The sequence below is a fragment of the Triturus cristatus genome, chromosome 4_1 (genome assembly GCF_964204655.1).
Source record: "Triturus cristatus chromosome 4_1, aTriCri1.1, whole genome shotgun sequence".
Lineage (NCBI taxonomy): Eukaryota > Metazoa > Chordata > Amphibia > Caudata > Salamandridae > Triturus > Triturus cristatus.
In genome coordinates, this window is record NC_140585.1 from 65,229,668 (window position 1) to 65,243,164 (window position 13,497).

Below are 13,497 nucleotides of genomic sequence, written 5' to 3' on the forward strand. Positions count from 1 at the left end.
TTCTAATCAATCAGAGAGCTAAATAGGGACTTCTCAGTCCCATACACTGTACAGTAGAGGGATTGATATGAGCTTGGCCACCCGGGTGCAACAGCTTATTCCTACCATTGTTTCTTGAATTTCCAAATGGCGTTGCTTATGTTAGGGACCAACGCCCACGTCATCACGCTACCGGGCAGAGTGGGCGTCACACGTGGATCCAGTACTTACTGGGCTTTTGGCCCTCCCCCTCCTTCAAAACATAACATTGGAGTTTGAGCTGGAAACTTAATAGATCCTTACACATTTAAAATGCATTGCAATTGTACAAGTTCCTTAACCTTATTTCCAAACCCCATTAATTTTACTGAGTAGCATATAGGATGTATATGTGTTGCGCACACATGCAGTGAAAGATTCACATTTGTAAATGGCAATTTAAGTTTTTTAATAAATGTGTCACTAATTAAGATTGAAGTTGTAGATGCCTTTGTCTTAAGGACGTATCATGAGCTGAGTGGGTCGCAATTATTACATAATTTCCCCAACACAGGGAGGTATTAAAGGTGATAAGAAATGGTCACTTCCCTGGGGGTCATCTTTACATATAATACACACATTTTCCCAAGTAACAGAACATGAAATCAGAGGGGGTAAAGACAAACGTTCACCAGCATTCACTGCCCAAGTGTTAATATTTCTTTGTAAAATAGTATTTCTCTTAGTGCTGAATCATCTTTGTTTCTTCGACCCCATCCCCCACACAGCACAGAAACCACGCTCTTGGCCTTTGTGCTGAGTTTCAGGAGGTAATATTTGCTTGCCTCCGGGAATAAAAGTTCTTTGTCAAGCCCGGGTGCCCGTTTGTTTTGAAATATGTATATCCAGAGTACGATACAGTGACTTCGAAATATATAATCGTGGTTCAGGTAATAGTGCATAAAGAAAAGTATACGTGTAATGTTATTTCAAAATGTACGTTGTCTTGCATTCTCTAGTTCCAGGTATCGAAATACTCTCCCTTTAGGAATAATCGGCGTTTATTCAAACACAGATGGCACCCAGGGCTTTCTTTCTCATCGACCTGTTTCACCCCAGTAGTCTCACGTTAAAACATTTAAAAGAAACCGATTCACACCTCCGCCTGAGGTGGACTGCCACCAAATGCATTTTTTGATAAAAACTGGCGAAAAGCAGGGTTTGTTCCCTGAGAGGGCTCCGTGGTTTGATGCTTCCTCCCACAAGAGGAAGGGAAGACCTCCTGGCTCCCGGTCAACAAATATTTTAATGCCACGAGTCGAGGTTCCTACAGTGGCGTAACGAAACAAGAGGGGGCCCCCCTGCAAAGTACAGGGAGGGGGCCCCCTCTCCAACACCTACCACTTTTGCTGAGGGGGTCCCCTGGAGCTCTGCACTCGGGGGGGGGGGGCTTATGCTATTTTAATGCTGAGGAAAAATAATCACTGAAGTATTGCCTAATATGCATACAAACGCTGCAGAAAAAAGAAATAGGGGCATGCACAATTTACTCTGAATGTGTGGCTGCGAAGCACGATTGGGTATTTTCAACAAAGTGAAAAATTAACATTGTCATATTAACAGAACACTGCTCCTCCAGAGGAAGCATGGGGTTCAAGACATTTGGGACTTGCTGTTTGTCCGCTTTCATAGTTCCCAGCAGGCTGTAATGGAGAATATCTGTTGCAAAAGCCATCTGTCAAGTTTTTCATGTGTTACACCCCATCCGGAGGCACCGGACCCTCCAATAAAGAAGCATTAATAAATCAAATATCCTTGTAGGGCTGCAGGCTGACATCTGCAAAATGTTGCGAAAGAAAGGCTTATTTTATGATGGGTGTATGGCTTGTGGTGGATAGAGTCTTGCAAATGGCATGCAAGAAAACCCGGGGCACAGGTCCCTGAATAAAAGCAGCACCCACTGAAGAGAACTGAAGAGAGAACATAACTGAACTCAACCCGTGGTCGAAGTGGGGAAAAAAAAGTAGGGGAACTGTGGGCGGAGAATCAGAGGGCGGGGATAACCCGAGGATTGGGCCAGTGGACGGAGTCAGAGGTGTGGTCAGAAAGAGCAAACTATCCAATTTTTAGTATTTGTTTGGTATTTCACTGACCAGTTACAGTGTATTACATTATTTAATCCAAACAATGGATGGATATGTTTATTAAAGGTTTAATATGAGTTATTGACATCAAAATACATTCACAAAGTAGGATACATTCCCAATCACAGAATGTCCCACATACGCTCAAAGGTGGAATCACAAGCTATCTGTCTCCGAGCCATGGTGTCTCTGTCATCAGACCTTCTCTTGCCCTTTTCCACGAGAGCAGTTCAAACATGAATGGTGAAATATCCTAGATTGCAAATGTATTTCACGTAATCATGGTTCTGCACAGATGCACAAATGCTGACTCCAGCACATGTGCTATCTCGATAGAAAACAGTGCAGCTTGGAAGTGTCATATTGATTTTCATTTATACAGTGCAAGCAAATAACAGGATAAAATAAAACCTAGCTTTAAAGAATGACTATGAGAGTGATAAACTGTAAATGCCACAGTTTGTCTAAAAACAGACTCTCTGACTGCTCTGTTACGTATAGACTACCACTACCATCATGTTACAAAGTTAAAATTAATTACTTACTGGGACAGCCTTTTTAGTTTTAAGTGATCTACGAAGGAGGCCTGCTGCTCGACACGATGATTACTTCTGTCGTCGGCTGAATAGGCCTGCGGCTGCACAGTATGCTGGGCGGGCCGTGAGCAAAAACACTGCTCATTGGGCCACTCCAGGTACTCATTTGACGATTCGCCAAGCAGGGGGGAACTTGCAACCCTTCACCATTGATTGAACAATTGCAAAATGGGGTGTGACCTAAATTACGCCGAGGCAGGGGCTCAGGCAGCTTCTGGCAGTACTGTATGGCTCACAATAAGGCGGCCAACTGGGCCGCGGCAAGCAGCGGCCTCCAATTTGAAATATTTTAAACACACGCAGTCACATGAGATATGAGCTCTTCCCCGGGGAGACTGGGACCCATATCAGAACTTAGTAAGCAACGTGCAGTTCAACCAATTATCAATATTTTGTGTAGAGTGTAGACCCGGCCCTGAAAAATAAATGCCGGTGCTAAGCACCGGCACAAATTAAGCACTCAGGGACGGCGAGGTGACTGGAATTGCCAGAGAAGGGGCACAAGGGGGGCTTGTGAGGAAGAAAGGCTGAGAGCGGTGATAGGGGGAGCAATGGTGACAGCATGGAAATGAATGAAGGAGAAAGTATGGTGGAGAGAGGAGTGAGTGGAGATACGGTAAAGGAGAATGAGGGGGGAATGAACAGGGAGGGCATGAAGGAGGGTGGAACATTGTCCTTATAGAAGAAACCTGATGAGGCAGGATCAGGAATGGATGAAGTACAGCGGTGGGGTCTGGCGGGGGAATCATGATCCTGGTGGGTTATGGGGTGGGAGGGCAGCTGGAGCTTGGCAAGAAGCTGGAGCGGGGTGAGGCACGCACTGAGGTCCGAGGTAAAGGGAGTGAAGGAGAATGAGGCCGGAAAAAAACATTTTAGGGAGGGAGTCAAGAGGATATTATTGAGGGAGCGTTTGGCAGAAAAGAGGAAGCATAACACGGAAGAAGCATGGTAGGGGGTAGAGAGCATGTCAAGGGGTACGGAGGAGGGTGTCAAAGACCGTAGAAGGGCGAGGAAGCATGACATGAAAGGACAGGGAGGGCCGAAGGTGGTGTGGTACAGAGCACACAAGAGATATGGCAGGAGGGGAGAGGCCATGATGCAGAAGGCGCTTGGAAGATAGCTGGTGCGCGAGACATATAGATATGCGCCGTTATTGTTTCTGGTAGTGGGGCAGTGTAAACTTTTTGGGAGGCTTGATAAAGTTATGAACTCTGGAATATTCCACCCTGGCTAGAAGTACAGAGAGTTGTCACCTAGCGCCAAGGGCTATCATCAGTGCTGGGCTAGTGTACGCACCTGTAGAAATGCCACAAAAGTCTTTGGGCCACCCTTTAGAATCCCAGCAGGGCTCACTCAGCCTTTCATCCTCCTAGATTCTATCAAATGAATGTCATTGGTTGGTAAATAGTACCGCTATTACTTTTCATTGTTCAGAACCTCCAGGATTTAACGATTTGCAAAAAAATCGCGAAATCTGCAGTTTTGTAAAAATGCCGCGATTTTTACAAAACTGCCCGCGAAATTTGGACGGTTGGGCAGCTCTTGGAAGGAGGCCCCTTTTAGGTGTCTGTGCTGACAGGACAGCTGTCTGCAATGTCAATATGTGTGGCATATTTGTTAGGCCTTTGCAGGCATCAGCAGATACACGTTACAACAATGTCTAATGTTTCAGGAGCTGGGGGGGAGGTCTCTTTTTAGCAGATCTCGCCCAACCTGCTGTAATGTTGGCCCCACATGTGTATTCCTGCACATCACCCTCGTGGGGAACAGGGCGCGGCTTCACTCATAAAAGTAACCCCTGACCCCCCACCCACCCATGGTGAATCTCTGGTAGATGCCGGAAAAGCGAGATTTCGTCCAGCCTGCGCATCCTGTGGGGGAGCAGGAGAAGGAGGTGTGGGGGGAGGGGGGCTGATGTGACCAGCGGAAACTGCGAGCATTTGAATGAAGAAAAAACTGCGAGGGACGGAAAGATGTGCAGCGTGGAGAGGGGGAGCTGCGAATGAGACGTGAGGATGAGGATTGGAAGCGATGGAGAGGGAAAGTGACAAAGAGTGAGGGGGCGCGAACGGGGGAGGGCTGGATGATGTAGAGGTGAGGGGAAGATAGATTGGAGGAAGAGGAATGGTGAAGAGACAAGAAGGGGTGAGAAGTGTGAGATGTGAAGGAAGAGTGAAGGAGCTAGAAAGGGAAAGGTCAGAAAGAAATGGAAGGTGTGAGATGGAGAGGGTGGGAAGGAAGATAGAGATGGCAAAAGAGAGATGGGATAGAAGAATTAGGTGTGCGAAAGGAGGCCAAGGCTAAAGAGGGGAGGGAAGGGAGAGGCCTTGAGGGGGGCAGAACGAGGTAAAGATGGGGAAAAGAGGAGCAGAAGAGATGGGAGAAGAAGGGAGAAAGAGTACAAGATGTAGAGAGCGGTGGGAAAGGAGAATAGAGATGCGAGGAGAATGAGTAAAAGGTTCCCGAGCGGAAATAGAGGGGGCGGTGAGAGCTTGAGAGCTGAAGTGGGGGAGGGGGGCAAAGAGGAGGGAAGAGAAAAGGAGGAGAGGTGGGGAGATGGAATATAAACCAGAGACAAAGTTAGAAGAGATGGGAAGACAAAGGAGAAGTGCAGGAAGACAATGCGTCAGAGAGGCAGGAAGGACAAACTGAAAGCAGGAGGGAAAGGCATGAAAGGAACAGCCGTGCACTGAAAAGAACCGAGGCAGAAAATTGGAGTGAAAAAGAGAGAGAAAAAAACGAAGAAGAGAATAGAGCGAGTAAGGAGGAAAGAGAATTTGAAATAGAATGATTAGAAGCACTGAATTATTGAGCAGGGAGCAAATAAACCGGGGCTTACATTTTTATAATTCCAGGCTGCCGGGATTGGCATAGAACCTGCCTTGTGTCAGTGTTGTTATCTGTTTGCTATAGATTACTGAAATCATAAAAATCACATTCAGGCGCGCAACACCCATTGGGCTCACCGAAATTTGGCTCTAGTTGGCTGCCTGAGTCTGTATAACAAGTTCGGATGAGGAGTGGTATATATAATTGTAAATGAGTGTAGAGTCACCAATTTAGAGTACGACTACTGTTGGCACCGAAAATGAAAGATTACACTTCACCCTCTGGAAGCCCCATAAGCAATATTACATACATAAGAAAGACAAAAAAGGCCTGCATTTTAGGGGCTGCAAACTTTTTCCCATTAAAAAAAGGTTTTGGCTAGCCATAAGAAGAGAACTGAAATTTAAAGTTGTCTAACAGCACACATGCATCCCAGTTTTTTTTTTGCATTCTGGGAGCTCTAGTCCTGAGTTTGTAATGACAAAGGTATACTACAAGTATCAGAAAGGAAATGACAAAAAAGGAATGATATCTTATGATGGGGAGTAGAAGGTTGCGGGGAGGCGCCCATGGGCCTGTGATAGGAATGATTTGCATTCCTAGATTGGGAATTTTTTAAAAAGTGGATATATTGAATTGTGCAAACCTCTGACACCCATCCAATGAAATGCACCCTTTCCAATAGGGTGATGCGTGCCAGGGCCAGGCTTGACCTTGGCAGATGGGCTCCTGAGACCCAGATTCACCCCTCTTTAAATCCTGCTGTGTGAATGGGGCGAGGGAGCACACACGGCTCTTTAAAGAATTGCCCGTAGGTCCCAGAGGAGAGGGCTGGTGAGATCGTGAACTTGTACTAGATTGTAATTAATGTGCCCTCTCCAACTGGGAGTGACTGCAAATCTGGGACGTCTGTCACCCCAAATTCTGCTAAAGCACCCCACTGCAGGCTTGCATCATCAACTGCTGTTCCAGCACTGAGTTCTCATGCACAGCTGTGTCAGTGCACCCCCACTACAGGGCTGCAGCACCCCTTGCTATTCCAGTGCTGATAACTCACACACTGCTCTGCATCTGCCAGGGCTCCTGGGTCTAGGCCTGCAGCAGCCCCTGCTTTTGCCTATCTGAAACCAACATATAGCATAGGTCTGCCAATGCACCCCGACGCCTGCTGCTATTTCACTACTGGGACCACAAACATAGCGCTGCCAATGCACCTCAATATAGCAGACATGCCAACCCTCCCGATTCAGGCGGGAGACTACCGATTTCAAGGCTAGTCTCCCGCCTCCCGATTCCTGCAAGCAAAACCCGATTCCTCTGGGGTTTCAGCTGACACAGCTTGGTTTTGTGTAACGTGCTAATTCTTCCAGCAATAGTTTGAGTGGTGATGCAGGGGCTCTGGAAGGGGTGAAAAAGCAAAACAAAGCCTCATTAACATACGAATGGTATTTAAAAGACCTGTGAAGTACTCTGGGGCGGCTGTGTGTGTGCCTGGGGAAGGGCACAGGTGGGGGGGGGGGGTGTATGCACTGCCAGCAACCTGCCAGGCCAGTACACAACTCTTGCATCGATCACCCTCTCTCTACCTGCCATTGCGCTCCATGCTTCTGAAAGGTAAGAAAAAAAACGTGCATTTTGCGTTTCAAATGTCCGATGCTGCTGCAGGACACTTCCAAAGCCCATACACGACAGTAACCCGATTCAAGGCCCCATAGTGACCACACCGTCATCCGCTTCAGTCAACACGCATACACAGACGTCACCCAAAGATTACACTGACACTTTATTTGTGGGTGAAGAACTGCTGCAGGTTTATTTCATACAACACAGTATGATAATAAATTTGGGTTATCTTACGGGCGATCCAGGGCAGGCAGCCCCTTGCTGCTCCACCCGCCTGGTGAGCCAGCACACACGGTGGGTCGATGCCCGGCAGTGTGGCACATAATTATTTACAGATCATCCACTGGGTCACGTGATCTGTCTCCTACTCCCGCCCCTTCCGACAGGGGCGGAGCGTGTTGTGGCACACCCCCGGTTGGTCAGGCCCCCCAACCGCCCGAAGGACTAACGGGGCGCCGTCGCGGTCTTCCCAGAACCCCCTTCGGCTCCTGGACCTTGGCTCGGGCACCCTTACTGTGCCGGACAGGGGTACCCTTACTGTAACGCCTGTCGCAGAGGTACCCTTACTGTACCCGTCTGCATCCAGATCGCCCTGTAACTCCGCCACAGCTCTGGGGAGGCTACCGTCGCTGCCAGAGCCCCCCTTCCTCCCTTCGCTGTTATAGGTGCCCTGCCCCTGCGAGCCAGCTTTTAGTGGGCTAAATTATGGGTCCTGTTCTGCAACCCGTAAATGACGGCATTAATTTGCAACATTACTCAGGAGCCCAGGGCAGACTAACAAAGGATGCCTTTTTGCCCCACTGCCGTTCAGCTTAGACGTTAATGGTGTTCCTAACTTTCTTTGCGATGCCCCTGCAGATCTTCTTAACGTAATATGGGAAGATCTAGCACCTGCATATGGAGCCAGAACTGAACCATAGCTGAATTCGTCAAACCATCGATTCTCTTCATATCCTAGCACGAAGAAGGTTTTAATTTCCACTTTGTCTACAAAGGTGATGTAGAGATAGCGACATGGTTCCTGAATTGCTGCTGCTGCTGCGAGGGGTGCATGATGTCTCGGCAGGACAAAACATTTTAACGTAACTGCTAAAAGGCGGCTTTGATCATGACTCCGGATAAAGCCAATATGACTGACTGAGCTGCCGAAGAATACATCTCTCAGCTCGAGGACCAAACTTGTGAACGTTCCCCACCTCCCTGCCTCCAAGGAGAGGATGAGCGAGAAGAGCAACACCTAACTGTGTCTCAGGCTGGAAAATATGGCATGGGTAACAAGGCATTGGCGAAATAGGCGCTTATGGACCTGTAATCCTATTAAGATTTTTCACTTGGCCAAATTAGGTGCCTACCTGGCGTGGAACTGTGTTCCCCCCAGCTACAGCACAATAAGCAGGGTGAAGGTAACGTGTGAGTTACCACTTTACCTACGTATATAAACACAAGCTGACATCACGGGTATCTCAATTTCCTGCCTTTCACATCTTATTCCTATTGTTTACAAACTGACCCCTATCTTAGCAACATCCCCTCATTTTAGCCTTTCTACTTGCAAATAAAGTTACATTAAATTTGACGATAGTCTTATACTAGTCCCGCTGTTATCCCAATCTTTTCGTACTCTCCACTGGGACAGCGTAACCAATTTCCTTGCTTGTTGAATAGAAGCTAGCTATTGGACTTTATTGCTGCTGAAGGAGCTAATAGGTTTGCCTACAGTCCTTGTTATACCGGTGTTGCTGTGCTATAGGTAATTCGTTGCACCGACATAGTGGCTTGAAAATGAAACTTCTTATTTTGTCTAATAATATGTTGGGAGCCCCAGTGATGATTTCGTTGACATCTTCATAGTTGGCAGTGTCTCTATCTTGCCAATACCTGGGTCACGTCCGCCTCAAATGACGACATTACATCTGGCTTTTCCGCTAGCCTTGCCCATTAACCTGTCAAATGTCTGTGGAGGTGTTAAGCCCTTTCCCTTACTAGAACGTTTAAAAGCAAATTCAAGAGGTATGGTCGCTCTCTCAATTATTACCATGTAGCTGAGGGCATGCCATTCACGGGTGTCAGGTTGAAGTATGCACAGGTCATTGGCACTCTCCCACGTGCAGTGCTGTGAACCGTTTGAAGTAGTTCATCAGATTCATTTCAGCCAGCCACCCCCTAGGTGGAGGCTTGCACTCCCAAACTTCTGCTCGTGTAAAACCCGGACACACCTCCAGTTCAGTGAAATTTAGTAATTCACGACACTGACAACCCCAGGGGCCAAATACTGGGCTGTGTAAATGCGGCCCACCACCATGAACAATTAGCTCGGAGTGGATGGGTGTTAACCTAGGCTGGCCGAAGGCAAAACCTTTGCCAATCACTCCTGGCAAGATGTGCCAACGCAGGTTGAATAAAGAGTTATCCAGCCCTCCTACTTCCTTTCCCAGTTCGACACAGGTCGAAGAAGAATGCCCCTTCCAGAAGGTCATGGCCTTATCCCTGGATCCTATCCACCAGCATTCTACCGGAAATCAACAGCATTGCTTTGTAAAGTTTTTTTTTTTTGGGGGTTTTTTTTTTTTTTTTTTGGTTCCACAATTATTTGTGGTCGATATGCTATCCCTCAGTTTGAACAAATCTTAGCTAATCGTACGCCTGCCTAATTCCCAGGGCTGTCTGGCTTAATGCTTTACGCCTGTAATTGCCCCACTAAACGTGGCCTTGCACTGAAAGTGAACTTGGTTGTCTCAACTTTCCTTTTAGCTAGGAACGCCCCCCGAGCTCCTTGCCCTTACTAAATGGACCCGCTCCTTAGTTTCCAGCACACAATGCACTTAAATGTCATCTGGCCCTGGCGCCTGTCAAACAGTGACAGCCTCTGTCACCTTCATACAATACATAAACAAACCTCACAAGGTCGCAGAAGCGGCAAGCCAGGCTAAGTTTCGGTAAACCATGTCACTCTGTGCTTTCCCTGGCCCTCTGTTGAACAGGGAGAATAACCTTAAAGATGTTATGTATGACACACAAACCCAGGCATACCGTTTGTCTCCAACCAGCTCAGGCTGATGACTTCCTGTATAAACTACCTTCCCTATGACTGAGTTGCAGAAAACATTACACCAGCTCTTTCAGAATCGCAAGGCTAAAGATGAAAGGCGGCAGCATCTCTTGACTTAAGCGTGGAACTCACAGTAATAAATACCTTCACGATGTTCTGAATGCCCCGCAAACCCAGGCCTTCAGCTTATCTCAAACAGCGCAGGCTGCTGACTTTCTGTATAGACTGAGCTGCCACTATGACTGATTTGAAAGAAACCCTACACCAGCTGTTTTCATACTGCAAGGCAAAGGAACGACTTACACAAGAGGCTGGTAAAGCAGTGGATACTGCTAGATGTTGCACTTGGCCACACAAGAACTCACACACTAGGTCAGCCTGCCTGTCCCAACGCAGGCAATAACCGAGAAATCACACCTCCTTCCCGGCCAAGAGCCATTGACGGATCTCTAATAGTGTGGGCGAGCTGAAGATTGTCCTAGGATAAGGGTGAAACCCATCAAATTTAACAATGTATATGTAGACTCTATGAGTCACACACTGCACAAAAGGTTACCAAATTGTGACACCTAGCAAACTTCACCGCACTTTAACACTAAGTAAACCATGGCCCCAGAAGCGGCTTCCGTGAGATGGCCTTCTCAGTAGAGGGCGTGGAGCGAGCACCTCCACAGCAAAGTGCACCACCCTTCGCGCAAAAACAGGCCCGAGAATCTCGCAGAGCATATTCCAGATAGGCCAATCATGCTGCGTGAAAATGCAGGATTCTGTAGCATATTCATTTGCTCCTTTGTGCCCCCTGCCACAAACTTCCTGTGCAAGAGTAACAGCACCATCAGAAACCAGCGAGATGAAAAGGGGGTGCGCCTGGGTGGAAGCATCTGCATGCTGAAAAGAAAGGCCAAAGGACTGAAACAACAGGCACCTTTGCCAGGTGTAAAACCCACTCTGCTCTATGCGCATTGCCGCCAAATAGACAAGAGCAGTATGATACCGATAAAATCTGTTTCCAAAATAGCATCATCCTGGTGTTCCCCTTTGGGCCTCCCATCCAAGTACTAACCAGGCCTAAACTGATTTTGCCCGTCAGAGATGATCTTGCCTCCACTGCTGGGGATTGAAACCCCTGCCTCTTAGCACTGAATGCTCGCCAGGCATATCAACCGGTTCGCCCAGAGCACCCACCGCGCTCCAAAACCTTGAACAGCTCATGCCACTACTTTATCGGCAATGCTAGCTCGGGAACAGTGAAGCAATGCCATCAAGTGACCTGAACAGGCCCCCTGGAGGCAGTGGTCTGTCCAGTTCTACTTCAAATTCTTCGCTATCGGAGGCTCCAGGTAAGCTCAGGTGTGACAGAAGTCAAGCAATAAGCATGCGGCCTAAGCAACGGGTGTCTTTGTGTAGTGAAAACATTAAATAGCCCCGCAAAGAACCATGGACATCCCCTTAAATGTGAGTAATCAGATCAATGCCATCGTCTTGGACGTAAAACATATGCGCCATCCAACTACAATTGCATCACAAACTCCGTTTTGAATCAAGCCGCAGTGGCGCTCAAGATCAAGCACAGCTGCACATCCCGTGGAAAATTGAGTACCGCCTTTACATAACAAATTCTGGTCCAGGGAAATTACGTGATTTGCCCAAGGAACACAGGACGCTCCACACTGTTCGCATTCATGTTACCTGCACCAAAGTGAGCAGCTGCACATTGAGCACCGTGATTGCATTACATACTCATAGCATGCCCATGATCCCAGGACGCGACCTCGCGGCTCGAAACCTGGTTTCCTGCCCCAGAGTCGGCGGCTGCCCATGAGGACAGCATCTACATTACATATTCAGGCACGGGGAGATTAAGGATTCCCCAATATCACAGGACGCGACATGCGGCTCAAACCCTGGTTTCCCGCACCATAATCGCGCTTGCTAGGCAAAGATGTGGCTTCTGCGCTAGATCTCCCAACTTCCCGCCGAGGATGACATAACCCCTGCTTAAGGCCCCCAGGCCCATTAGTCCCCGAGATTTGATTGACCGGGAGAGCAACGTAATACAAAACTGTCCTCACAAGAAAGCAGGCCCCCACAGCGCCGCTGAAGGCCCTCAGTTACTAAGTTACACGCAACTGTAGCAGGCGCCCGGCCCCTCGAGTTACCCAAGGAGCGGTGTGTTACAATAAAATGCACCGCCGCAGCAGCCAGATGCGTGAGCCAGTCCAAAGCCATTCAAACTATGAAGGATTAAACACTACATACAATAACAGCCTTCCTTCGCAGCCTGGGCAGGGAGCGGGGGGCAAACAACGGCGGCCCTCACCCCCCACGCGAGCTGCTGAAAACTGATTCCCAATTGGAGCGCGTACGGCCATACCTCAGAGTGTCCCAGCACCGGGTTGTTCCAGTGCCGGGTTGCCCCATCTCGCACGAGGCGCCTGCAGCAATGCTCCATAAGAAAGGTGGGGGGGGGGGGGGGTTGCTACGCGGGCCTCCCCACGCGGTGGAACGGGGCAGTGCCTGCAGATGATATCTTCCCCTAGGACAGCGTCGGGCACAGGAAAGCAGTGAAACGCTAGCACCGAGTCACAGACCTTAACTATTAGGCCACAGTAACTCTAAGGAAATGCCATTGACAATAATGTTAAAATCGTACCCGACAGCGGTATTTTTTCTTTTTGCATATTTATATAGCGCGAACCCGACACAAAGGATTGGAGCGCCGTACGTGAGCACCGTATTTACATTGCATATTCAGGCACGGGGAGGTTAAGTGATTTACCCAGAGTCACATGACGCGACCTCGAGGCTCGAACCCTGGTTTCCTGCACCAAAGTCGGCAGCGCAGCCGACGGACCACATCCCCTCCCCGAACACATACCGTTGAAAGTAATTGAACACATCCATTTAGAAAGCTAGTCGGAGACCTTACCAACGATGCCGCAGTGACACCTGAAAATACCGTGAGACCCCAGCTCGGCGCAGTCCGCCCCATGACCGGGACAGGCCGCGACGACACGATGCTCCCAAGTGAAGCCCTCGGTCCACCCGCTCCGCCGCGCTGTTGGAGCACCTTAAGGACGTGAGCCCAGACCCCCCTTCACCTAACACGGAGAGGGGCAGCCAGCACCACCCGTACCCCCAGGCTCCAACCAGGAGATCGGAGCCACAGCATATAAAGGGGGAACAGCTTGGGGAGATGGTAATCGCCATTTCCCTCACCAAAGTATTCATTTTGTCTACCGCAGGGGCATGAACGGCTGAGTGAACCCTCCGTTTAAAGCTGTAACCACGAGGGCTG